We start from the raw sequence: 25,987 nt of genomic DNA, 5'->3' as shown, positions 1-25,987 counted from the left end.
CAAGTAAAGAAAGTTGGTTCCAGCCACTTGTCTGAACTCTGCAGGCACATGCAACAGAGGAATAAGAAAGTGTGATGAATTGCTGGAGGGCACGCGCTCGGGTGAGGGCTCCGGGTGAGACCTAAGGCTTCTCTGAGGCCTTCCACCCAAGATTCAAGATCTCATTTGCTCCTGCTCTTAGGAAGGCACCACCTGGTGGCCGCTACCAGAAATGACAGCGCAGGATTAGCCTTAACCTCTTCCAGCAACAAACTATTTTGGATTTATTCACTCAGCAAATAGGTATTGAGTCCTTACTAGGGGCCAGACAAGTGCTAAGTGCTGGATGTACATCATGTATAGAATAAAATTCAGTGGCAGCTCTCAGCGAGCTCACTGTCGACACAACTGCTGAGTAGAGGAATTGCACGTAACCAGAAGAGTGAAGAAGACCAAGGCCCTGATCCAGCTTGGACCAAGCCCTTTACTCGCCAGCCTCCCCCTCTATGCCATCCCCTCCCTTACCTCTGGAGAATTATTTGCAAATAAACGGCATTCCTTTGCTCCAGGGTCCCTAGGTCTTTCTACCTCGTTCCTCCTGCCTCTATACCCATCGTTCCAATTGCACCGGACCAGCTCTCATTCCATTTTCAGAATGAAATTTCCTGCTCCATCCTCCCCTAAGGAAGGCTTGGATTCAGAGAAAATTTTGTTCATTTTCTTTTTTGTGAGTTTTAACTGCTTCCTGTGATTCCAGCTGCCTCTGATTAGCTCCCCTTTTCCTTCCCATGCTTCTTTTTCTGCCTTTTCTTCCACTAAGAAGCAGGTAAGTGAGGGACAATGAATTTTAAAAAAAGAGGAACATTCCAGTCCTGCTTTTCTCCTAGTTTCAGCCCCTGACATTTTAAATCAACATTTTCAGAACCCTTATTTCAGAATTTCCCAGGGCACATTCTAGTGAATGTCTACGTTTAATCTCTTGAGGATGGATTTGATTTAGGAAAATTGTCTAATTTTAAATGGAGTCCCTACTGATGATTCAGATGGGTGAGTGAACTGGACTCATGTCATCGTGGGTCCAGAAATGAGTCACAGCTATTAAAGAAGGAAATTGGCTTTCCTGGGTAGCTGGGAGGCAGTTTAGCAAAGGGGGCTCCTCCAAATGTGTTTTGAGCTCTGAGAAGGTTTAGTGAAATAAGTATGTATCTTCCAAGACTCTTACTTAGAAAGTTATACTCATTTTGGACATATAAGTTTTCTCAGTATTTTAGGATCACATGTGGGAAAGTACTAAGGAAATCAACGGGAATGGCCAGTTGGAGATGAGAACTAAGAGAGCTACAGGTGCTCAAAGGATGGCCCAGTGCACCCTATGACATCAGGATTGGCTTAAGACAGGCAGGACACTCCTCCTAACTAGGTGGAGGCTGGAGGTAAAGATGGACACAAATGAAGGTAAGAGAGGATGCAGTCTGAGCTGGGGCGTGGAGAGTGAGTTAACACAGAGGGAGTGAAAAAGCACCCACCTGTGAGCACAGGTGTAGCCGTGTTTGCCAACGGGATACATCTGTGTGTGCCCGGCAGAGACTGTCACAGGAGAGAACTCAGGTATAAAACGGGGAGACAGGTGAAGCGTGGTCCAGTTATGAAAGGCTTTGAAAGCTATTTCAAAATGGTTGGACTTTCCCCCACAGATGATGGGAAGCATGAAAGATTTCTAAGCAAAGGAGCAATCAAAGCAGGGTCTTGATACACACAAGGGCAGGGTAGAGGCAGCTTGGGCTCCTGGCTAGAAGAGGCCTGTGGATTCAGTGGGACCTGAGTTCAAATTCTGACTTAACCACTTATTGGATCAGTGAGTGACCTTGAGGGAGTCTGTTTCCTCATCTGTAAAATGGGGATGATAATAATAATAATAAAGCTCCTATGGGGATCCAGTGCCCCGCCTGGAATAAGCACTCAAACCATGGTGTGTATGTGCCAGCACTTGGGCGGCGACAGATTGGTGAGAAGAGGCTAGCAGCCCAGAGAGAACACTTAGGAGGCGGTTATAGTCATTCTAAAACGGACCGGCAAAGCGCTCAGCTGGCAGGGGTTTCCTTTCCACAAAAGGCAGTGGAAGGGATGCCGCAGAGATTTCCAAAGAAAGTCAATGAGGTCTGGCGACTGGATGAGGAAAAGAGGAGGGAAGGGAGGGGACTCAGGCCTAGAGGCTGGGGTCTGGGAGAAAGTGGTGCCATGAGCAGAGAGCGGAGAAGGGAGGGAGGGGCTCCCCATGCCACTGGCTCTGTCTGAGTCAGCAAGACCTGGGGAGGAGGAGATCTGAGGCCCAGTGGGCTTATTCCTTCATTTCCTTGGAGACTCTGTTCTCCCCCCGTCAGAGAGGCTTTCCCTGGCCACAGCTCCTACACACACTGTCACCTCCCCCCACTTCTCCTTCAGAGCACGTGTGTGACTATCTGACACAGTATATGTTTGTTTACTGATGGGTTGTACTGTCTGGCTGTCTGCCTAATAAAACATGTGCTCCAGGAGGGACGACCTTTGTTTTGCTTGTTCCATGTCCTTGGTGCCTAGGGCAGTGCCTGGCACACAGCAGATGCACAATAATACTACGGTTGTTATTAAAGTGCTTTTAAAAGCATCTCGCATATAAAACATGTTAAGTAAATATTAGCATTTATTGGTGAATATCTCAAAAAATTGTAAAGAGAAAGGCAGATGGGAAGTGCTGAACCTTGGAACACTCCCACGTACTCACCAGGAAAAGGACGAATTAACAGACTCTCCAAGATTAGAAATTTGGGCCACCTTTTAAGGCAGGGAAGAGAGGTGAGATGTGCCCCTGGGGAGGCCACACCTTGCACCATGTGGCCAGAAGCGCTTTCAAGCGCTAATACTGAAAACAAAAAAAGGGGGGCAAAACCAGTTCACCCACGGATGGGTCAGCAGCTATGAGAGGGGAAGAATGGGTATTTTGTGGCAACAGAAAAGGCAGGCGCTGGGGCTAAGTAAACTTCTGATTGTATGAAATTAACTTGTAATGGCCTCTTTGGCCCAATCTTTCCCTTTCCTCTCGTCAGATCATTTGGAAATCCAGATTCTGGCAGAGTTCACAAGAGCTCACTTAGCTGGGAGACCAAACATCAAGCTAATTAGCAGATCCATAACTGACTGCTCCAGATATACAGAGACTGCAAGATCGGCTCCTCCAGCAAATACGCCTACTGTGCACTGGGAAAATTCTTGGCAAAGCCATTAACACAACTTCATAGTGAGACAGGTCTATGTTGCTGGTAGAATAGAACTTCTGTCACTTCTCAACCTCCCCCATGTAGATGAGGGCTCAGAGAAGCCATGACTGCCCAAGCACCTCCTCTCAGGTAGCATCAGGTAACATACAGAGCTCCAGAATGCTCGTGCAAGCACCAAGCAAAACTCCCTAAGGCTACTTTTCAACTCAAATTAAGATTGTGCTGCTAAATCAGACTGTGAACAAGGTGAAGTGCCCTGGGGTCCATCCTCAGCCATTAACTGAGACTAAAATGTCAGCTACCTGCAACTCCTAATCACAAACTATAATGACCACTGACTCCATCTTTGCAGAGGCCTTGATTTCAGAGGATGAGCAAATGAACCAAGAGGGGATATAAAAATTCACATGTCTGTGGCCTTCCAGAAACTACATGCATGACAATACATCCTTAAAACATGTTTCAGCAGACTGGGAGTAAGGTACATTTCTCGAAAGTCAACATGGAAAACAATGGGTCCCTATTAATTCCCTGGAGCTCTACTGTGCTCAGAAGGAAGTGTACTCATGCTCCTTTTTGCAACTATTAACAGCCCCTAGGCAACTGCTTTTCAGATTTTTCTTTAATTTAAACTCACCCAAAACCGCAAATTCTCATAGACAAACACAATCACGATTCTATTCTGGATTACCAGGTGAGACAATTGTGTAAATATATTAGGAATATATTATATGAGATGGAAAATAGCATTGACCTTCACATTAGTCACCTTGAGAACGGGCACACGTCATACTTAGTGTTACTGATGTTCAGACCACTTAAGAGGAGGGAATGTCAGATAAAGCTGAGTTCCTTGCCTGGCTCTGCCGCTGACAAACTGCTAGGCCAGTTACTCAAGTTCTCCATTAGCAAAGAGTTACGGGGTCTTCATAAGAATTACATGAGCTAATATCAGAGGACTTTGCATGCTGCCTGGTTCATGGTTAGTTCGTTTAGGGATCCGATTTGGGGTTTTGCTTTTTGTTTTACTGGGTTTTGTTTTGATTTTCGGTGTTGAATCCTGAAGTTGCATTTAAATGGCGATCTCTCATTTCAGCAAGATGTTGAGCTAAGATGACATACACATTCAAACATTCCTGCTATAAGCACCTAGAAATATCAGATACAATAATTTTTTTGAGTAGCTATTATTATCATCATTAATGCCATTTATTTTTTTAACATCTTTATTGGAGTATAATTGCTTTACAATGGTGTGTTAATTTCTGCTTTATAACAAAGTGAATCAGTTATACATATTCATATGTTTCCAAATCTCTTCTCTCTTGTGTGTCCCACCCTCCCTATCCCACCCCTCTAGGTGGTCACAAACCACCGAGCTGATCTCCCTGTGCTATGCAGCTGCTTCCCATTAGCTATCTATTTTACATTTGGTAGTGTATATATGTCCATACCACTCTCTCACTTTGTCCCAGCTTACCCTTCCCCCTCCCCATATCCTCAAGCCCATTCTCTAGTAGGTCTGTGTCTTTATTCCCATCTTACCCCTAGGTTCTTCATGACATTTTTTTTCCCTTAGATTCCATATATATGTGTTAGCATACGGTATTTGTTTTTCTGTTTCTGACTTAATTCACTCTGTATGACAGACTCTAGGTCCATCCACCTCACTACAAATATCTCAATTTCGTTTCTTTTTATGGCTGAGTAATATTCCATTGTATATATGTGCCACATCTTCTTTATCCATTCATCTGTTGATGGACACTTAGGTTGCTTCCATGTCCTGGCTATTGTAAATAGAGCTGCAATGAACATTTTGGTACATGACTCTTTTTGAATTATGGTTTTCTCAGGGTATATGCCCAGTAGTGATGAAAGAAATTAAAGATGATACAAACAGATGGAGAGATATACCATGTTCTTGGATTGGAAGAATCAACATTGTGAAAATGACTCTACTATCCAAAGCAATCTATAGATTCAATGCAATCCCTATCAAACTACCACTGGCATTTTTCACAGAACTAGAACAAAAAATTTCACAATTTGTATGGAAACACAAAAGACCCCGAATAGCCAAAGCAATCTTGAGACAGAAAAATGGAGCTGGAGGAATCAGGCTCCCTGACTTCAGACTATACTACAAAGCTACAGTAATCAAGACAATATGGTACTGGCACAAAAACAGAAATATAGATCAATGGAACAGGACAGAAAGCCCAGAGATAAACCCGTGCACATATGGTCACCTTATCTTTGATAAAGGAGGCAAGAATATACAGTGGAGAAAAGACAGCCTCTTCAATAAGTGGTTCTGGGAAAACTGGACAGGTACATGTAAAAGTATGAAATTAGAACACTCCCTAACACCATACACAAAAATAAACTCAAAATGGATTAAAGATCTAAATGTAAGGCCAGACACTATCAAACTCTTCAAGGAAAACATAGGCAGAACGCTCTATGACATAAATCACAGCAAGATCCTTTTTGACCCACCTCCTAGAGAAATGGAAATAAAAACAAAGATAAACAAATGGGACCTATTGAAACTTAAAAGCTTTTACACAGCAAAGGAAACCATAAATAAGACCAAAAGTCAACCCTCAGAATGGGAGAAAATATTTGCAAATAAAGCAACTGACAAAGGATTAATCTCCAAGATTTACAAGCAGCTCATGTAGCTCAATAACAAAAAAACAAACAACCCAATCCAAAAATGGGCAGAAGACCTAAATAGACATTTCTTCAAAGAAGATATACAGATTGCCAACAAACACATGAAAGAATGCTGAACATCATTAATCATTAGAGAAATGCAAATCAAAACTAGAATGAGATATCATCTTACACAGGTCAGAATGGCCACTATCAAAAAATCCAGATCCAATAATTTTTTAAATGCATACTTGAACCTGCAATAAAGAATAGGAAATTACCAGGTGCCAGAAACAAAGCCTCAACTGAAAACCAGAAGTAAGCAGAGGAATCAACTGGGCAGCCACTCCTGGGGCTGAGGGGGACCACAGGGCAGAGGAGGGAATAGAATAAGCATTGATCCAGGGGAAGTAAGGGTGTAGATGTCAACTAGCACATGGGAACAGGAGGCTAAGCCCTTGAGTCTTGCCTGAGAGAGGAGGGTGCTGCCCAAAGCGAGGTCCTGCAAAGAGCTGCGACCCCAGGAAAAATGGGCTGAAAAGTATTTCCCTACCAGCTCAGCTAGCTTGTCTATCTCTGGCTTCAGGAGAGGAGAACTAAAAGCTTCCTGCAAAATTTGAACCTCATACCTCTACCTCTGGAGCATTTGGGGTACAAATTTAGGCTACAGTCTGGAAATGCCCAACCTAAGAAATTAGCATAAAAATTGGTCCTGGGCCAACACTGGGCATGGGAAAAATGAGAGCAAAACTCCCACAAACCATGCTGTTGAGGGGGTTCACAAACTTTCTGTAAAGGGCCTGACAGCAAATACTTTAGGCTTTGCAAACTAGAAAGTCTCTGTTCCAAGTAGTCAACTCTGCTGTTGTAATGCAAAAGGAACCAGAGACAATAAGAGTGTGGCTGTGTTTCAGTAGAACTTTATTTACAAAAACAGGTATTAGAGTGGAAGTCCAAGCCAATACATTAATTCAAGAAAAATAAGTGAAAGTTACTGTGATATAATAAAAATACATGTATCTGGTCTTCATCCCGGGTTCCTAGCACAGAGCTCCTAAAAGCCCTGGAATTTCCTGAGTGATAGGGGTGAGACGAGTGTCTTTTGCTATTCATAATAAGTCCCTTTTAACCACAGGTGAATTTATGCTAATGAGGTGACTCCTGGCAGATGAAGCTGGTTACCAGAGGAGAGGGGAGAGGGGCTGGAGATTGAGTTCAATCACCAATGGCCAAGAATTTAATCAATCATGCCTATGTAATGAAACCTCCATAAAAACCATAAAGGACAGGGTTTGGAGAGCTTCTGAGTAGGGGACCACGTGGAGGTGCTGCGAGGGTGGCGTGCCTGGAGAGGGCATGGAAGCCCCGTGTACCCCTCCCCCCATATCTTGCCCTATACATCTCTTCCATTTGGCTGTTCCTAAGTTGTATCCCTGTAATAAACCAGTGATAGTAAGTACAGTGCTTTCCTGAGATCTGCGCACCATTCTAGCAAATTATTGAACTCAGGAGGGGGTCGTGGGAACCTACTAGTCAAAAGCATGGGAAGCCCAGACTTGTGACTGGCATCTGAAGAGGGGGCAGTCTTGAGGGGTCTGCACTAACTCCAGGTCGATAATGCCAGAACTGAATTAAATTGTAGGCCATCCAGTTGGTCCACAGAAAACTGAAATGTGTGGAAAATCCACGCATGTGTTCTCAGTAGAAGAAGGGTTTTCCTTTAGTCACACAAACTTAAAAAAAAAAATCTGTCATTATCAAAAAGTTATATATCCATATGCATAGGAAATGCAAGACTATCTACAGATAAACCATGAAAATAAATGAGAGTTCAGCAAGATATACAAAAACAAGTAATGTTCCTAGGCACTAGCAACAACAGGAAAACATAATAAAAAGATTCCATTAACAGTACAAACACAGGGGGCGTGACCAGGCCAGGGCGGGCCCGGGGGCTCCGCATGCTTCAGCTGCCCCCCGGGTGCCCCCTCCGCCGCCCTCTCCACGGAGCCAGGCTAGGCCGAGCTCACGGGCTAAGCCTAGCCAGTAGCCCGTAGCCAGCCGGCGGCCCTCCTGGAGGTGGTGGCGCAGGAAGGGGACCGACGCACGCACATGGCCCCAGCGGCAGCCAGAGCTGTCAGCGGCCCCGCGGCGGGGGGCGGGCGGCGTTGGCTGCTCCGGCCCCTGGACCGGGCAGTGGCGGCCCAGGGCCCAGCGTCTACTTTCGGAGACCCCTTGAGGCCACAGGCAAGGGCCCGGGCACCATGGACGATGAGGGCCCAATGAGGCGCCAAGGGAAGGTCACGGTCAAGTAAGAACGCAAGGAGCTACGGAAGCGCCTCAACCTGGAGGAGTGGATCCTGGAGTAGCTCATTCGCCTGCCAGGAACAGGAGATCCCGGAGCTGGAGACTGATGTGGATATAACTCCTGGACGTGGAGGGCGATGATACCCGAGCTACCAGGGTCAAGGAGCCGCTGGTGGACTGTTACAAACCCACTGAGGTCTTCATCTCTGGCCTGCTGGACAAGATCCGGGGCATGCAGAAGCTGAGCACACCCCAGAAGAAGTAAGGGTCCTCGACCCAGGTGAACGATGGTTCCCATAGGACAATCGCTGACCCCCAACCTCGTAGCAACAGCAATACCGGGGGGGCCCTGCAGCCAGGCCTGCTGCCATGAGCACGGCTCCCCATGCCCCTGGCCCAGGGGCCTCTTCCCTGCCCCCTCAGTTTTCCATTTTGGGGGGTTTTTATTATTATTAAACTGATGGGAGTTTTTGTGTTTTTATATTGACTGCGGCGCGGGCTCTTTAATAAAGCTAGGATACGCCTTTGGTGCAGTTAAAAAATTTTTAAAAAGCAACAGAAATACAGGGTATGGGATACTTACGAATTCCCTCAATAAAGATATGTAAGAAAAGTATGCCGAACATTGGGAAATTCTATTGAAGTACATTAAAAAAGAACTAAATAAACACAGTATAACATGTTTGTGGGTGAGAAGACCCATTATCATAAGAAGACAAATTTTCATAATGTATCTGTAAAACGTCTGAGTAATTCCAAAAAGCAAAACAGGGCTCCACATTCCTGAAATATATTTTAAAGTGTAAAGAGCCTGGTATGGCCAAAACAATTCTGAAGGTGAAATACTATAGAGCAGTTAAACAAATCGACATGGATAAATCTCCAAAAAAATGTCGGAGGGAGGGCTTCCCTGGCGGTGCAGTGGTTGAGAGTCCGCTTGTTAATGCAGGGGACACGGGTTCGTGCCCCGGTCCGGGAAGATCCCACAAGCCGCGGAGCGGCGAGGCCCGTGAGCCATGGCCGTTGAGCCTGCGCGTCCGGAGCCTGTGCTCCGCAACGGGAGAGGCCACAGCAGTGAGAGGCCCACATACCGCAAAAAAAAAAAAAAATGTTGGAGGGAAACATACAGTATAATACAATTCATGTCCATTTTAAAACACTCCCTCCAAAAGGCCTAGACACACCTGGGATTGGCAGAGGTGTGACTACAGAGGGAGGGAGGGTGGGTGCAGATGGGCATGGGGCAGGGTAGGGTTTTAGGAATACCTAAAACATATTTTTTTGGAGAAAGAAGAAAGAACACATGCCAACAAATAGAGCAAATAGCATCTGATCACAAATATGAATATCTAAAATTTTCTATATAATTTGGAAATTAGGTAAAAATTGAGTTTTTTGCCCGTAATTTAATGAAGAATTAAATTTATGCCCAGCTTGTTTGGGAGGCATACAAGTCTTAAAAAAAAAAAAAAAAAAAAAAAAAAAAACAACTCCCTGCTGAGCCAGAGAATGCAAACTCAGTCACCTGGATTCCTTTCTTCCAGTGCAACACTGACCCAGGCACAGCTGGGATCATCTTCACATCTGGTTTGTGGTCTGAGCTGGTTAATGTTTAACCTGCATCGTTTAAGCCTAAACTCACACCATAGTCTTCATTTCACAAACTAATTTGCTTGGGAAAAAAAAAAGTTAGCATCCATTTAAACATCAGTGCTGGAAGTACACCTGTCTGTCATACAGAGTCCCATAGTGTTCTATAGGCTTGATATGTTTATAATTTGAAACATTATTTTTAAAAGAAACACTGTTCAGAACAAAAAACATACCAGTCTTATGACATAACGAAAAGATGTCTAAAATCCTACGTTGCCTTGGACAGGACCAGTGCTCCCTGGCCCCATCACCCACCTCAGCTGCTGGACTCAATGCCAGCGACTCTTTCCGTTTTCCAAAAATCAAAGCCTCCTACAAAGAATGAATATTTGTCAGACTTGAAAATATTCCCAAGAATATGCCACAGGCTCAGAAGACAACTTAAAAAGAAGGATTCCAGGGCTTCCCTGGTGGCGCAGTGGTTGAGAGTCCGCCTGCCGATGCAGGGGACACTGGTTCGTGCCCCGGTCCGGGAAGATCCCACATGCCGCAGAGCGGCTGGGCCCGTGAGCCATGGCCACTGAGCCTGCGCGTCCGGAGCCTGTGCTCCGCAACAGGAGAGGCCACAACACTGAGAGGCCTGTGTACCACAAAAAAAAAAAAAAAAAAAAAGGATTCCAGAAATGTTTGGGGCAATAGCAACATCAATGGAAGCATCGAAGGATTACATCTATCCCAAGGTCACTAGTTTGAAGAGAGCAAAATCCATTTATACCGTAAATCTGATTTTTCTTTAATTCAGCAGCGGCAACTAAAGTCACTCCTCTCCTGACTGTCAATGTCATCTAGTATGGGAGTCAACATACTGCACAGCTAGGAGCGATGTTGGAACCAGCATTAAAAATGACACCACACCCTTACAAAGAGCGTGCCATTCAACACAGGGCTCATGCAGTAGCTGTAAATTACTGCAGATCCTCGCAGCATCCGGGGAGATTTACCAAGGTGTTTGGCTCAGAAACTCGGAAACTTGTTAATCAAACACTGAACCCCATGGGTCAGTAGAAAGGAAACACTATTTTCACGGTGAGATCAGATCCAGCAGCTGCAATAAGGACAGGGCACCACGAGGGAATGGCAGAGGAATCAGAGAACCTGATCGGCTTAGAGGGAGGCATGCCCAAGCAGCAAACGTTGCCTGCATCGTTTCTGAAGCTGCTCACCCTCAAGTCCAGTAAAAATCAGAAGAAAAGCCTGCAAGCCCCCATCCCACTCTGTGGACAAGAGTTCCCTTGTCCATCGTCATTTCATCACACAAAGCCTGCATTATGTGTACAACTTACATTCAACAAAGCATAGCCATGTTTGTTCACAAATGTGTATTTAGTTCATGAGTATTTATTGAGTGCCTACCATGGCCGACTGCAGGACTGGTATACAAACGGTGACCTGAAACAGCCGCGTCCCTGCCCTCATCAAGTGTGGGGTAAATTAAGTATGCTGTTCACAAAACCAGTGACAAATTTCTTCTAAGAAGGCTTTAATTCTCCCCTCATTTGTCGTTGTAGGAATCTGCCTACAAAAGGGCTCCGACTCACCTTTTAAATGTGCAAGATGACACACTATCCCTATAAACTCCCACACATTGAGATTGCCGTGTTCATGGCTCCTGGCCATTTAAACTGGTAAAACAGGGTCTTTAATACATAATTCATCTTACTGAAGAACGTATCCACGCTTCATTTTACAGGAGCTATTTGATGATTAACCTCGCTTACTCGACAAGGGACTCGACTAGCAATAAAGGCTAAAGTTTCTTGTTTGCTTACTCTATGCCAGGCACTGTTAAGTATTTCCCACATACTAATTCATTTAGTCTTCACAACGATACAGCCATGTGGGTATTACTTTTATCCTCAATTTACAGATGAGGGTAAAGGAGAGATTCCCAGGTTCACAAACCTGCCCAAAGTCACACAGCTGGTAAATGGTTGAGTCACAATTCAAATTGTGGTCCAAGCTCTTTACCACTCACAAAACTGCCTCTGAGACAAAAAAGATGGAGGTAAAACCTGATGGCCACACACTAATTCTTATACACATGGACCTCATCCAAAAGGGAAGATGGGAGAAGCTGACAACTGTAAAGCAATTTAAAAAATAACTTTAGAAAGGTCAACAATCTGCGTGGGGTGGGGGCGTGGAGGGTTAACAGACTTGGTCACTAAAATACCCTGGAGGGCATTTCAGAGTGGAAAGTGTTTTAAGTGGGAAGCAGGGGATGGGTGATGAGGAAGTTGAAGGCTGCCAGCACAAGGGACTGATCGTAAGCGTGGCGGGAGAGTCAAGGAAACGCACAGAAGTCCAGCTCCGAGAGAAAGCAAGTCTAAGGAAAAGGACGGCTGTTCTATTTAGTGTTGGAGAAACCTGAGCATCCTTATAGAAACTGGTAGAAAGAGGAAGAAATGCAGGCATGAAAAGCAGAAAAACAGATGACACGTTCAAGAAGAGGGAGGACGGGCTGGAGAGGGGACCTTTTGAAAGAAGGATTGACGAGTTTTTGATAAAAGAGGAGGAAAGTTTTCTAATTAGGTGGAAAGGAGATCAAATGAGAGAGATCCTATTAGATCACCTTGAAGTTATCAGGAAAACAGGAATCAAGGTCATCTGGTAAGACTGAAGGAGATTTGAAGAGAAGGAAACGTTCTGATAGCTACCACAGGAATCAATATGGTTGTGTGTGTGTGTGCACGCACACATACCCACACACGAGAACAGACACACCCTTTGATTAAAATACTTCTCTAAGAAACTGTAAATAACTCCTCAAGGAAGTCTACTTCTAGTATATATTTTAGGTTTTTCTCCCACATCAAAGCTATGGTTTCTATCTTCGTATATAAGTCTATTTTGAGATACTGTGCAGAGGAGGGGACAATGTGGAACAAGAAAAGTTCGTCTCAACTTCTATGGAGGCAATAATATGATAAAGAGGCAAGGCTCAGTAGAGAAATGTTAGTATCTTATAAGGCCCTGAAACATCTGTTAATTAATTTTTCAGAAGGAAGGTTTTATTTCAATGGTAAGAATAGTTATCATCACCAAGGCATACGAGAGAGAAAAAAAAAATCAGGGGACCTAAGAAGTGAGGAACAGAGACAAAGCATGGTGTGATGGCCACACACTACTTCTCATACATGTGGACCTCATCAAGAAAGGAAGAGGGCAGAAGTGACAACTGTAAGGCAGGCGGCTGCCTCTGGGACTGGTTCTTCCAGACAAAGGAACAGGAAGGGAAGCCTGCTTCCTTATACTGACCCAGGATCGCGATTTCCCGCAAAGCAGCCAGATGGGCTATAAAATTCTTCAAAGGTAGAAATATCAATTCACTCCACAAATATTTCTTTAACACCTATGTTCCAGACACTAAGCTAAATGCTGGGGAGAGAGAAATGACTGGCTTCCTGTATTAGTTTATCTACGGCTGTGTGGATTAAAACTACTCTAAAACTCAGTGGCTTAAAATAACAAAACAACTGTTATCTCACAGTTTCAGAGAAGGTGGCTCTGGCTCAGGGTCTCTGTGTTGGGGGTCCTCCGGGGTCAGTGACCACTAGAATGATGCACAGGACTCCCATATGGTATTACTTATGGCTCTGATTTATTACAGCAAAATCAGCAAAGGGTGCCTGGAGTGAAGTCCATAGGAAACCAGGCACGAGCTGCCAAGAGTCCTCTCCCTACCAAGTCACACAGGACAGGCTTAATTCCCCAGCATCGTATTGTGACTACAATTTGTGAAATGTTCTCTACCAGGGAAGCTCATCAGAGACTCAGTGCCCGAGGTTTTTATTGGTGGCTGTTCACATACCCACCCTCTGTCTAGCACATACCAAAATTCCAGACTTCCAGATAGAAGCAGGTGTTCATGATAAAAATACTGCTTGCACAGTTTAGGGACAGTCAACCACTCTCACCATCAGTTAGAGAATGGTGAGAACCCTCCCTAAATCCAAGCTCCCAGATGCCAGCCAAGAGCCAATCTTGCAAGCAGGACTTTCTAAGGATGGCAGTTTCAGGCCTGCTACGTGAATTCTTTTCTATGCAGTGTCCCATGAGGTTGGAGTCAAGGTGTCAGCTGGGGCTCCATCATCTGAAGCCCTGACTAGAGCTAGAGGTATGCTCATGAGAAAGCTCTCGCACACAGCTACAGGCTGGAAGTTCTTCCCTGTGCGGGGCTCTCCACGTGGCTGCCTGCACATCCTCAACATATGGCAGCTGGCATTCCCCCACGGCAAGTCATCCAAGAGAGTAAGAGATCAAGAACATGCCCCAGATGGAAGCCACAGTCTCTAATACACTAATCTCAAAGTGACATACCATCACTTCCACTGCTGGTCACAAAGACCAACTCTAGGACAATGTGGGAAGAGGAGGGGATGCCATGAGTCAGGGGTCATGGGTGGCTGTCCTGGAGGGTGCCTACCACAGCCGACCCTCTGGCCCCCAATGGTTCAAATCCCCCCTACATGCAACATACACTAACCCTTCCCATGGTCCCTAAAAGTCTCATCCCATCACAGCATCAGTTCCACGTCTAGACGCTTGTCATCTAGATCATGTCGAAGTACAGACGAGACTTCTTCAGTATAGTCCCTGATGTACGGCACCTCTCAATCTGTAGACACCTGTCACTCAAGCGACACACACTCAACACACAACAGTGGGACAAGCAGAGGATAACTGCTATAAACACTGCTGCTCACAAAGGGGGTGATGAGGAGCACGTAGGGGTAGCAATTCTAAAATCCTGCCGAGCAGATGTTCCTTGATTTGGTCTAGAGGTGAGGTCTGAGAATAGTTCTCTGTGACCCTAACGCCACCCTCCGGGCTCCTGGGTTTGGCCTCTCCATCATCTTTCCATTTTCATGAAGGGTAAAACGTGTTTGCAGAGGAATAGTTTCCTCAGCTTGCCTCCTACTTGTTGATACCTAGGGGTCCAAAGACCTCTCTTCATTTTGTTCTACATTCCTTTCATTTCAAGCTGATGGCGCCACTCCAAGTACGACTCTTCAAAACTCTGAAGGTCTTCTGTGACTCCTTTTAGGATTCATTCCATTACACCAAAGCCCCACTCACCAATCCCTGTGCGTTTGGTCCTTCCTCACCCTGGGCTTTTGCTGGGGTACCATGTCCTTGAGCCTCCAAGAAGTGCTCTTGTTTGATCAAGTGGATCTGTGAAGACAAACCCTTAACCTCGTTAGAGCGCTTTTTGGCTGGCTGCTTGGTACTCTGAGACACCATCTTTGATTTTGTGAGATCTTAAGAAGAGTTTACAGTCACACCCTTGGCTTCACGTTTGGAGCTTGTTTTCCTAAAAGTGGCCCAAATTTGATCTTTGCTTAGAAGCCATTTCTTGCTGCAAATCTTCAAAAACAGCTAGTCCTGGCTCTTTTTTGCTGACTGCTTCTGCCTTCAGCTTCTCTCTTCCTGCAATTTTACTACAAGCAAAAGGAAAAAAACTGAAGGCACTTTCAACACCTCGGTTAGAAATCTCCTTAACTGTATCACCTAGTTCATTAGGTACATTTTTTATTTTCCACATTACTGCAGGCACCAGTATTGCTAAATATTTGGCCACCACATAACAGACTCTCCCTTTCCCAGTTCCCAGTATTATTTTCCTGTAAGCCTTCACTGGCAGCCTCCTGAAAGTCCAAACTTCTATAGACAGTGTATTCAAGGTGCATTAAGCTTTTATTAACCTGTTCCTCAAAGTCCTTATAGCTTTTTCCACTGCACACTGCCAAGATTCAAGGCCACTACCACATTTTGGTGTTTCATTATGTCAGCACCCCACTTCTACTACCAAAATCTTATTAGTTACCCATTGCTGTGTAATAAGCCATCCTGATTAAAACAATAAGCGTGTATTGTCTCACATGCGTTCTGAGGGTCAGAAATTGGGAGCCTAAATTTAGACGGATTGGTTTCAGCTCAGGGTTTCCTGTGAGTTGCAATCAAGCTGATGGGCAGAGCCTGTAACAGCTGAAGGCTCAACAAGGGGAAGATCTGCTTCTAAACTCACTCACATGGTTGTTGCCAGCCGCCGTTTTTTATTAGCTGCTGCCACGTGACGGAGTCTCTCCATGCACTGCCTATTTCCCAGCCTGGCAGCTGGCTTTCCATAGAATGAGTGGTCCAAGAGAAAGAGCCCAACATGGAAACCTCAGTCACTTATAACCTAATCTTGGACATGACAAACCATCACTTCTGTAGTAATCTATTTTCAAAGGCATGAATACCAGGAAGTGAGGATCACTGGGGGCCATCTTGGTGGATGGCTACCACGTTTCCTACCTGGAAGTCTAATGGAATGATAGCCATCAACAACAAATTTTATTTACAGTAAAATTTAAAAGGGCCATAAAAAACACATGGGAGAAGTTATCACCAGCTTACCCTGAGGAGTCAAGTTGGTGTGACAGAGGAGATGATGTGTATGTAATTTAGGGCCCTAAAGGGATGAATGAGATTTGTCAGACACATGGAAGAGCCTCAGCCTGCCGGAAGCTTCCCATGCATTTCTCTTTTTGCATATCCTACCTGCCTGGTAAATTCAATAACCCCAAAGCTCTTCCTAAGAGCAACTCTGGAACGACTTAATTTAATATCAGTGTTTCTGGAGGACACATTACCATTTAATAGATGAATCTAAAGCATAATGGTAGGGCTTCCCTGGTGGCACAGTGGTTGAGAGTCCGCCTGCCGATGCAGGGGACAGGGGTTCGTGTCCCGGTCCAGGAAGATCCCACATGCCGCAGAGCGGCTGGGCCCATGAGCCATGGCCGCTGAGCCTGCACGTCCGGAGCCTGTGCTCAGCAACGGGAGAGGCCACAACAGTGAGAGGCCCGCGTACCGCAAAAAAAAAAAAAAAAAAAAAAAAAAAAGCATAATGGTAGATGTCAAACGCTATGCTTGGAAATGTCTCATGTAAAGGTCAAACTTAAGGGGGAAAAATGACAGATAGACGAATAAAGCGAAAATACACTGTTTGATAACAAATGTCAAAGTCAGAATAAATGCCCCTAATTTGGTAAAGCACACAACTCTTCAACACATAATAGTGATTATTTAAATAAGAAGGCAAGAAGAAAGATGGAGATGGAGAAAGAAATGCTAACCAAAGGACCTCCACATGAAACAGATGCAAAGCACAGTTTAAAGAGTGGGTGGAAAACTAGGTTAGGCAAGCACACTGGAGTATAAAAGCTAATTTTTCATGTCTTATTTTAAGTGATACAATCTTTTTATAAAAATCTGTAAATAAGCATAAGAAAGAAAGTAAAAGTCACCCATGACCTTAAATTCTAGGGATAACCACTAACTGGATTATAGAGTATACCCTTGTAGACTGCTGGATAGATAGGTAGAGAGATATACACATACCACACACACATATATGTATGTATATATATGCATGTACGTATGTATATGTGTGTGTAATTTTGGAAATATGTCATTTTTGGAAATGGCTCCATGTTTTTCATGAATATAAAATTAACACACAAATATTAAATTCACTTATGGGTAATGCATTCTAAAGTCTAAATATTATGGAGAGGTATGAGGGAGAGTAAAATTCACCTGTACTTCTTTTACTCAGGGGGAAAAACACTTTACTGTTAACATCTAGTATTCTTCTTACAGGCATATTCAATGCAAATATGATTTTAATGCAAAAATAGGCTCATGCTTCTCTCACTTAAAAGTACATGGTAGCTACCTTCTTCCGTGAACACGTGTACATCTACAGTATTTGTAATGACTATATAGTTCCAGAATAGGTATGTACCATAACTTATTTAACCAGTCCCTACTGATGAGCATTTATGCTGCTCCCAATCTTCCATCATTGTCAACAGGCCTCAGCATTGATACCTTTATGCATGCACACGTCTTTGCACACTTACCGGTTACTTCGTCAAGATAAACTTCCAGACTTAGGTTTGTTATGTCAAAAGACATTCACTTTTTTTTTTTTTTTTTTTTTCCGGCTGCGTTGGGTCTTCGTTGCTGAGTGAGGGCTTTCTCTAGTTGTGGCGAGCGGGGGCTACTCTTCGTTGCGGTGCTCCGGCTTCTCATTGCGGTGGCTTCTCTTGTTGCAAAGCACAGACTCTAGGCACGCGGGCGTCCACAGTTGTGGCACGTGGGCTCAGTAGTTGTGGCTCATGGGCTCTAGAGCGCAGGCTCAGTAGTTGTGGCACACGGGCTTAGTTGCTCCACAGCATGTGGGATCTTCCCAGACGAGGGCTCAAACCCATGTCCTCTGCACTGACAGTCAGATTCTTAACCACTGCACCACCAGGGAAGCGGAAGACATTCAGTTTTAAAGAACTTCTATGCATATTGCTGCATGTCCCACCATAAATGTTATACCAATGTATACCCACACCAAGAGTACAGAAATGTCTCCATCCGGCCACCACCTTCACCATCACTGAGTACTATAAGCACATACAGTCTTAATTTTCATTTCTTCAGACATGAACGATAATATATTAAGACAATACACTTTAAAATGTTTAAAGATCATTTAAACTTCTTCTTTGTGAATTACACATCCTTGTTTTTTACCAAATCTTCACGGAAGTGTTCACTCTTTTCATATTCATTTGTTAAGTGTCCTCCCACCCAAATGCACACCCATTCACATGTTTAACACCCTGGCAGCAAAGTGTTAGCAGCAGAACATAAATAAGAACTCACAGGGTTAGGAAAATGTTGAGCCACGTTTAAATTTTCCTGACTCCAAAACTCAGCCATTTCCCACAGCGGTGCAGACTATGCTTACGCCTCTTCAGGACTAAGAGCTGGCATTCCCAAACCGCTGTTCATTTCAAACTCCTGACACCCGCTTCTCACCCCACATCAGCTTAAGCAGGCATAGCATTTCTGAGGATGCCCAGGTGATTCAGTGGGCAGCAACGTTTGGAACCACTGACCAAAGATTCCATCCCCCAGCTGCTGGGAATGCTGCTGGTCTCGGCTGTCAGCCCTCTCTCAAATTGCCCTTGGGTGAGAAGAGTTCACTAATTTAAGCTCACGTCCCTTCTTGGGTCTGCTGCCTCCTACGACTGGAGGATATGAAGATACAAAGACCCATCCTTGGGACTTCCCTGGCGGTCCAGTGCTTAAGACTCTGTGCTTCCACTGCAGGGGGCAAGGGTTCTATCTCTGGTCGGGGAACTAAGATCCCGCATGCTGTGCAGCGCGGCCAAAAAAAAAAAAAAAAGACCCATCCTTGTTGCCCTACCTCAGAAAATCCCAGTTCCAGAATTCCCACTGGGTAGGAGGCCTTATGACTGCAGTGAAGCCCATCTTCTCCTTCTGCCCAATTCTGCCTCCTCCCCCTCCCCCCAAGTGCTGACCCTGAGAGATTCCCTAACAATGGCCTACACAGTCATCACAGAGGCTGCTTCCTGAGGGGAACCAGCCTGTGTCATGACTACATGGACCTTGCCCTAAAAGAATAAACTTCCTCTAAAAGAAGAAACTAAACAAAATCTTCCTCAAAAGGCTTACATACGGCTGAAGGGAGTTACCAAAGCATAGTCAGAAATCCTTTCAGGTGGAGTTATTGTTTAATGAGAGTTTCTGTTTGGGGTGATGAAAAACTTTTGAAAATAGTGGTGACGTTTGCACAAAATTATGAAGGTAATGGATTAATGCCACTGAATTGTACATTAAAAAGTTAAAAAGGCAAATTTTATGTTATATACATTTTACCACAATTTTCAAAAAGTAATAATATACCCCAAATCATTAAATTGTATACTTTAAATGGGTAAATTGTTCAGTAAAGTTGCAGGATACAAAATTAATATACAGAAATCTGTAGCATTTCTACACACTCATAATGAACTATCAGAAAGAGAAATTTTAAAAACCACCCCATTTACAATTGCATCAAAAGGAAATGCCTAGGAATAAATTTAATGGCTGAGCTTTGGAGTCAGGAAAATTTGAACGTGGCTCAACATTTTCCTAACCCTGTGAGTTCATATTTATGTTCTGCTGATAACACTTTGCTGCCAGGGTGTTAAACATGTGAATGGGTATGCATTTGGGTGGGAGGGCACTTAACAAATGAATACGAGAAGAGTGAACACTTCCATGAAAATCTGATAAAAAACAAGGATGTGTAATTCACAAAACACATGTTACAATTGCATCAAAAGGAAATGCCTAGGAATAAATTTAACCAGGGAGGTGAAACACCTGTACTCTGAAAACTGTAAGACATAGAGGAAAGAAATTAAAGATGACACAAATAAATGAAAAGCTACACCATGCTCATGAATTGGAAGAATTAATATTGTTAAAATGTCCATACTACCCAAAGCAATCTACAGATTCAATGCAATTCTTATCAAAATATCCATGGCATTTTTCACAGAACTAGAAAAAATAATCCTAAAATTTGTATGGAACCACAACAGACCCTGAATAGCAAAAGCAAACTTGAGAAAGAAGAGCAAAGATGGAGGTATCATGCTTCCTGGCTTCAAACTATACTACAAAGCTACAGTAATCAAAACAGTATGGTACTGGCACAAAAACAGACACACAGATCAGTGGAACAGAACAGAAATCCCAGAAATAAACCCACACTTACATGGTCAATTAATCTATGACAAAGGAGGCGAGACTACAGAATGGAAAAAGCCCCTTAAATAAATGGTGGTGGGAAAACTGGACAGCTACATGCAAAAGAATGAAATTAGATCACTTTCCTACCCCACATACAAAAATAAACTCAAAATGGGTTAAAGACTTATATGTGAGATCTGAAACCATAAAACTCCTAGAAGAAAACATAGGCAGTATGCTCTTTGACATTGGTCTTAGCAATATTTTTTGGATCTGAATCCTCAGACAAGGGAAACAAAAGCAAAAATAAACAAATGGGACTACATAAAACTAAAAAAGCTTTTGCACAGTGAAGGAAACTATCAGCAAAACGAAAAGACAACCTACTGAATGGGAGAAGATATATGCAAATGGTATGTCCAACTGTTACCTAACACAAGTCCATGTGCCCGACACACAGTGAGGTCAAACAATACCAAAATGTCAGAGTTTGGAGCAGAGAAAGGTTTATTGTAGGGTTATGCAAGGATATGGGTGGCTCATGCCTTAAAAGCCCCTGAACTCCCTGAAAGCTTTCAGCAAAGCCCTTTTATAGGGAAGGTGAGGGAGGGATGTGGTTAGTTGTTGCAAACTTCTTGGTGTCAGATCCTTTGTTCTTGAGGTCAGGTCACGTGTTGGTCACAATGTTCCTGTAACCCTCCGCCAAAACACATGTTATTCTTTGTTCTGACAAAAAAGGGCAAGGTCCCAAGACTCAAATTTCACCCACTGAGGTTTAGGCCCTGGCTAAGAGGAGGGGATCCCTGAGCAGCTGGATACCCTGGCCTGGGAGTGTTCGTCCAGTACCCAGTCTGGGCCCTCCCACCAGTGCCCAGGCCTGGCTGAGGAGGCAGATCTCAGCTGGCGGTGCCCTCAGGGCCAGGTCCACAAGACCCTCCCCAGCCATCATTACTGAGGGAGCCAGGCACCCAGGATCCAGCCAACCCTCAGGCTTTTCATTTAAACTGGAGATAACCATTTGTATAGGATCAATAGGAATAAACGTTGTAGCAAATACCCATCAGGTGAATTCCCAGCTCACAACAGCTGCCCTTCTTTGAGAATAGCCCCAGCCACAGGGGTGGACCTGAAGTAATGATGTGCAGTGTCCTTACACCTTAACCCCGACCTCTGGCCACCTCCTAGGGGGAGACAACTAATCTAAGCTGGACTAATTTTTGAAACTTGAAAGGACAGACTGAAGCTGGTTGAAGATGTTACCTTAATGGCAGTGTCCATATACTCCAGTTGCTGGGACCTCCATGGACTGTGACCCATGCAGACTGCTGCAGGCATTAGGTCACAGAGGAAGGGATGTGGGAGAGGTTCGCTGCTTCTTCAAGGCCTGGGCCCGGCCAGTGGGAGGCCTTGGTAAGAGCTCTGGAGCCCTGCAGGACACAGCCCCCAGCCTGTCCCCGAGCCCCCCACCTCACCCGCCGGCCCCGAGGCTGGAGGGACTGGAGGCCCCCGGGGAGAAGGCCCTGATCTTCCTCTCACTGAATTTTCTGCCATGAGGGCCACTGCAAGGCTGACCATGGATGCTATGGGTCTCGTGCTAATGGCTGCATGCCCTCCCCATGCCTATTACAAAACAAGGGGTTAATATCCAAACTACATAAAGAACTCATACAACTCAATATCAAAAAAAAATCCGATTAAGAAATAGACAGAGGAACTGAACAGAAATTTTTCCAAAGAAGACATACAGATGGCCAAGAGGCACATGAAAAGATGCTCTACCTCACTAATCATCAAGGAAATGCAAATCAAACCCCCATGAGATACAACTCACACCTGTCAGATAGCTACTAACAAAAAGACAACAAATAACAAATGTTAGCAAGGATGTGGAGAAAAGGGAACCCTCGTACACTGTTTCTGGGAATGTAAACTGGCACAGCCACTGTGGAAAACAGTATGCAGGTTCCTAAAAATAAAACTACCGTATGATCCAGAAATTCTACTTCTGGGTATTTATCCAAAGAAAATGAAAACACTAATTCAGAAAGATATGTGCACCCCAACATTCATTATAGCATTATTTACAACAGCCAAACTATGGGAGCAACCTAAGTGCCCATCAATATACATATATGTGTGTGTGTGTGTGTGTGTATATACATATATATAATGTATATATACACATGTATATATATACATATATATACACAAAATATAATGGAATATTACTCAGCCATAAAAAAGAAAGAAATCTTGCCATTTGTGACAACTTGGCTGGACCTAGAGGGTATTATGCTAAGTGAAATAAGTAAAAAAAAAAATGCCATATGATTTCACTTGTATGTGGAATCTAAACAAACAAAACAAATGAACAAACAAAACAAGACAGAAACAGACTCATAGATAAAGAGAAAAAACTGGTGTTTGCCAGAGGGGAGCGGGGTGGGGAGGACTAAGTGAAATAAGTGAAGGGGATTAAGAAGTATAAAACTTCCAGTTAGGGCTTCCCTGGTGATGCAGTGGTTGAGAGTCCGCCTGCCGATGCAGGGGACAAGGTTTCGTGCCCCGGTCTGGGAAGATCCCACATGCCGCGGAGCGGCTGGGCCCGTGAGCCATGGCCGCTGAGCATGCGTGTCCAGGGCCTGTGCTCCACAATGGGAGAGGCCACAACAGTGAGAGGCCTGCGTACCGCAAAAATAATAATAGTAATAATAATATTGAAATAATCTTATATGATTTCAGATAGTAACTAGGCATACAATGGTGAGCATTTCATAATGTACAAAAATACAGAATCACTATGTTGTACACTTGAAACTAATATTGCAAGCCAATTTTACTTCAATTAAAAAAAATAAGGTAAACCACTTGTTCTCCACAAAAAAATAGAATTAAAAAATAAATGGGTGAATCATTGATATGTGAATTATACCTCAATATAGCTGTTAAAAAAACCCTTTCAGTGCAGAGTAAAGACATGGTGGTCAACAAATGAATAAAATAGCAGCCTCAGCTCCATTAATCCACAGAACACTGACAATATTTTTTTTTACAACTTTATTGGAGTATAATTGCTTCACAATGGTGTGTTAGTTTCTGCTTTATAACAAAGTGAATCAGTTATACATATACATCTGTTCCCATATCCCTTCCCTCTTGCGTCTCCCTCCCTCCCACCCTCCCTATCCCACCCCTCCAGGTGGTCACAAAGCACCGATCTGACCTCCCTGTGCTATGCGGCTGCTTCCCACTAGCTATCTACCTTACGTTTGGTAGTGTATATATGTCCATGCCTCTCTCTCGCTTTGTCACAGCTTACCCTTCCCCCTCCCCCTATCCTCAAGTCCATTCTCAAGTAGGTCTGTGTCTTTATTCCTGTTTTACCCCTAGGTTCTTCATGACATATTTTTTTTCTTAAATTCCATATATATGTGTTAGCATACGGTATGTGTCTTTCTCTTTCTGACTTACTTTACTCTGTATGACAGATTCTACGTCCACCTCATTACAAATAGCTCAACTTCATTTCTTTTTATGGCTGAGTAATATTCCATTGTATGTAGGTGCCACATCTTCTTTATCCATTCATCCGATGATGGACACTTAGGTTGTTTCCATCTCGGGCTATTGTAAATAAAGCTGCAATGAACATTTTGGTACATGACTCTTTTTGAATTATGGTTTTCTCAGGGTATATGCCTAGTAGTGGGATTGCTGGGTCATATGGTAGTTCTATTTTTAGTTTCTTAAGGAACCTCCATACTGTTCTCCATAGTGGCTGTACCAATTCACATTCCCACCAGCAGTGCAAGAGTGTTCCCTTTTCTCCACACCCTCTCCAGCATTTATTGTTTCTAGATTTCTTGATGATGGCCATTCTGACTGGTGTGAGATGAAATCTCATTGTACTTTTGATTTGCATTTCTCTAATGATTAATGATGTTGAGCATTCTTTCATGTGTTTGTTGGCAGTCTGTATGTCTTCTTTGGAGAAATGTCTATTTAGGTCTTCTGCCCATTTTTGGATTGGGTTGTTTGTTTTTTTGTTATTGGGCTGCATGAGCTGCTTATAAATTTTGGAGATTAATCCTTTGTCAGTTGCTTCATTTGCAAATATTTTCTCCCATTCTGAGGGTTGTCTTTTGGTCTTGTTTATGGTTTCCTTTGTTGTGCAAAAGCTTTTAAGTTTCATTAGGTCCCATGTGTTTATTTTTGTTTTTATTTCCATTTCTCTAGGAGGTGGGTCAAAAAGGATCTTGCTGTGATTTATGTCATAGAGTGTTCTGCCTATGTTTTCCTCTAGGAGTTTGATAGTGTCTGGCCTTACATTTAGGTCTTAATCCATTTTGAGCTTATTTTGACAATATTTTTAAGCCCTCATCCAGGGGTTTTCTTTCACTCACTATCTCATTCCCTAACATAAAGAAACAAAACGCTCATTGATTTGTACTTTACGTACCTTTGGTCGGCCGTAATTCGGGATTTATATGCTGAGTGGTACAGGAAAAAGAATAAGCTATTGCTTGGGCCAGCTCCCAGGGTTAAGAATATTTAAAGACTACTGAGAGCTAAGATATTGGCAACGTTACTAAATTCAGTTTTGCGGTAGCACAAGTGTTTAATTTAAGTAAAGCACAAGTTCACACGTACAGAAAACCACCATGAAGCTAGACAACAGACCATTTCTAAAAGAGAAGCAAAACAGGCTTATTTATAAAACCAGAGTGTGCCAAAAGCAGCAGTGCCCAAAGAATATCAGATGCAAAATCTCTCCCCAGTACACAGTCCACTGCCACTACTCCAGGATTTATAAAGTACTTCACATTTGCAAACTCCTCCATAGTCATCATCATTAGCCATCCCCACGGAGCCCAGAAGTTTCCATTTTTTGAAAGACTGGCAAGCCTCTTATATCAATATATACCTTCCCTTAACAAAAGACCTCCATTCAATAAAGGCCAAACCTCCAATAAGAGTAACTGTCATTTAAAGTCTGTGGTTTCTTGCTCCTTGCCCTCCACAATCAATGTACTACCAGAAACCATGAAGTTTTACAAAGCTTATACGCTGAAGTGCTTAAGAATGAAAGAAAATGCTAATGTCAAAAATGCCACCCAAAGCATAATGGAAAAAATAATGAGGGACTTTCCTGGCAGTGCAGTGGTTAAGAATCCGCCTGCCAATGCAGGGGACACAAGTTCAAGCCCAGATCCGGGAAGATCCCACATGCCGCGGAGCAACTAAGCCCACGCATCACAACTACTGAGCCTGCACTCTAGAGCCTGCGAGCCACAACTACTGAGCCCGCGTGCTTAGAGCTCATGCTCCGCAACAAAGAAAAGCCACCACAGTGAGAAGCTCACGCACCACAACAAAGAGTAGCCCCGGCTCGCCGCAACTAGAGAAAGCCCGTACATAGCAACGAAGACCCAACGCAGCCAAAAATTAATTAATTAATTAATTAATTTTTTAAAAAAGAAAAAGTAATGAATTTGGAGCTGGGAAAATTGACCTTCAGTCTTGAATCTGCTGCTCACAAC

At 43.7% G+C, this 25,987-nt stretch overlaps 1 protein-coding gene and 1 pseudogene across 2 annotated transcripts in view; one reads left to right on the top strand and one right to left on the bottom strand.

Moving 5' to 3' along the window:
* The window catches only part of RGS6 (regulator of G protein signaling 6), a 574,555-nt gene that overhangs the window by 480,543 nt on the left and 68,025 nt on the right, over positions 1-25,987 (bottom strand). The gene's annotated exons all lie outside the window — the stretch shown is intronic.
* Positions 1,419-8,656, top strand: LOC308614979 (protein phosphatase 1 regulatory subunit 14B-like; annotated as a pseudogene). Its single transcript has 2 exons — positions 1,419-1,434; positions 7,986-8,656. The product of its transcript is annotated as a protein phosphatase 1 regulatory subunit 14B-like (transcript).

Source organism: Mesoplodon bidens (genome assembly GCF_964165515.1).
Source record: "Mesoplodon bidens genome assembly, chromosome: 3".
In the NCBI taxonomy this organism is placed as follows: Eukaryota; Metazoa; Chordata; class Mammalia; order Artiodactyla; family Ziphiidae; genus Mesoplodon; species Mesoplodon bidens.
This window is presented reverse-complemented; position numbering and strand designations above follow the sequence as displayed.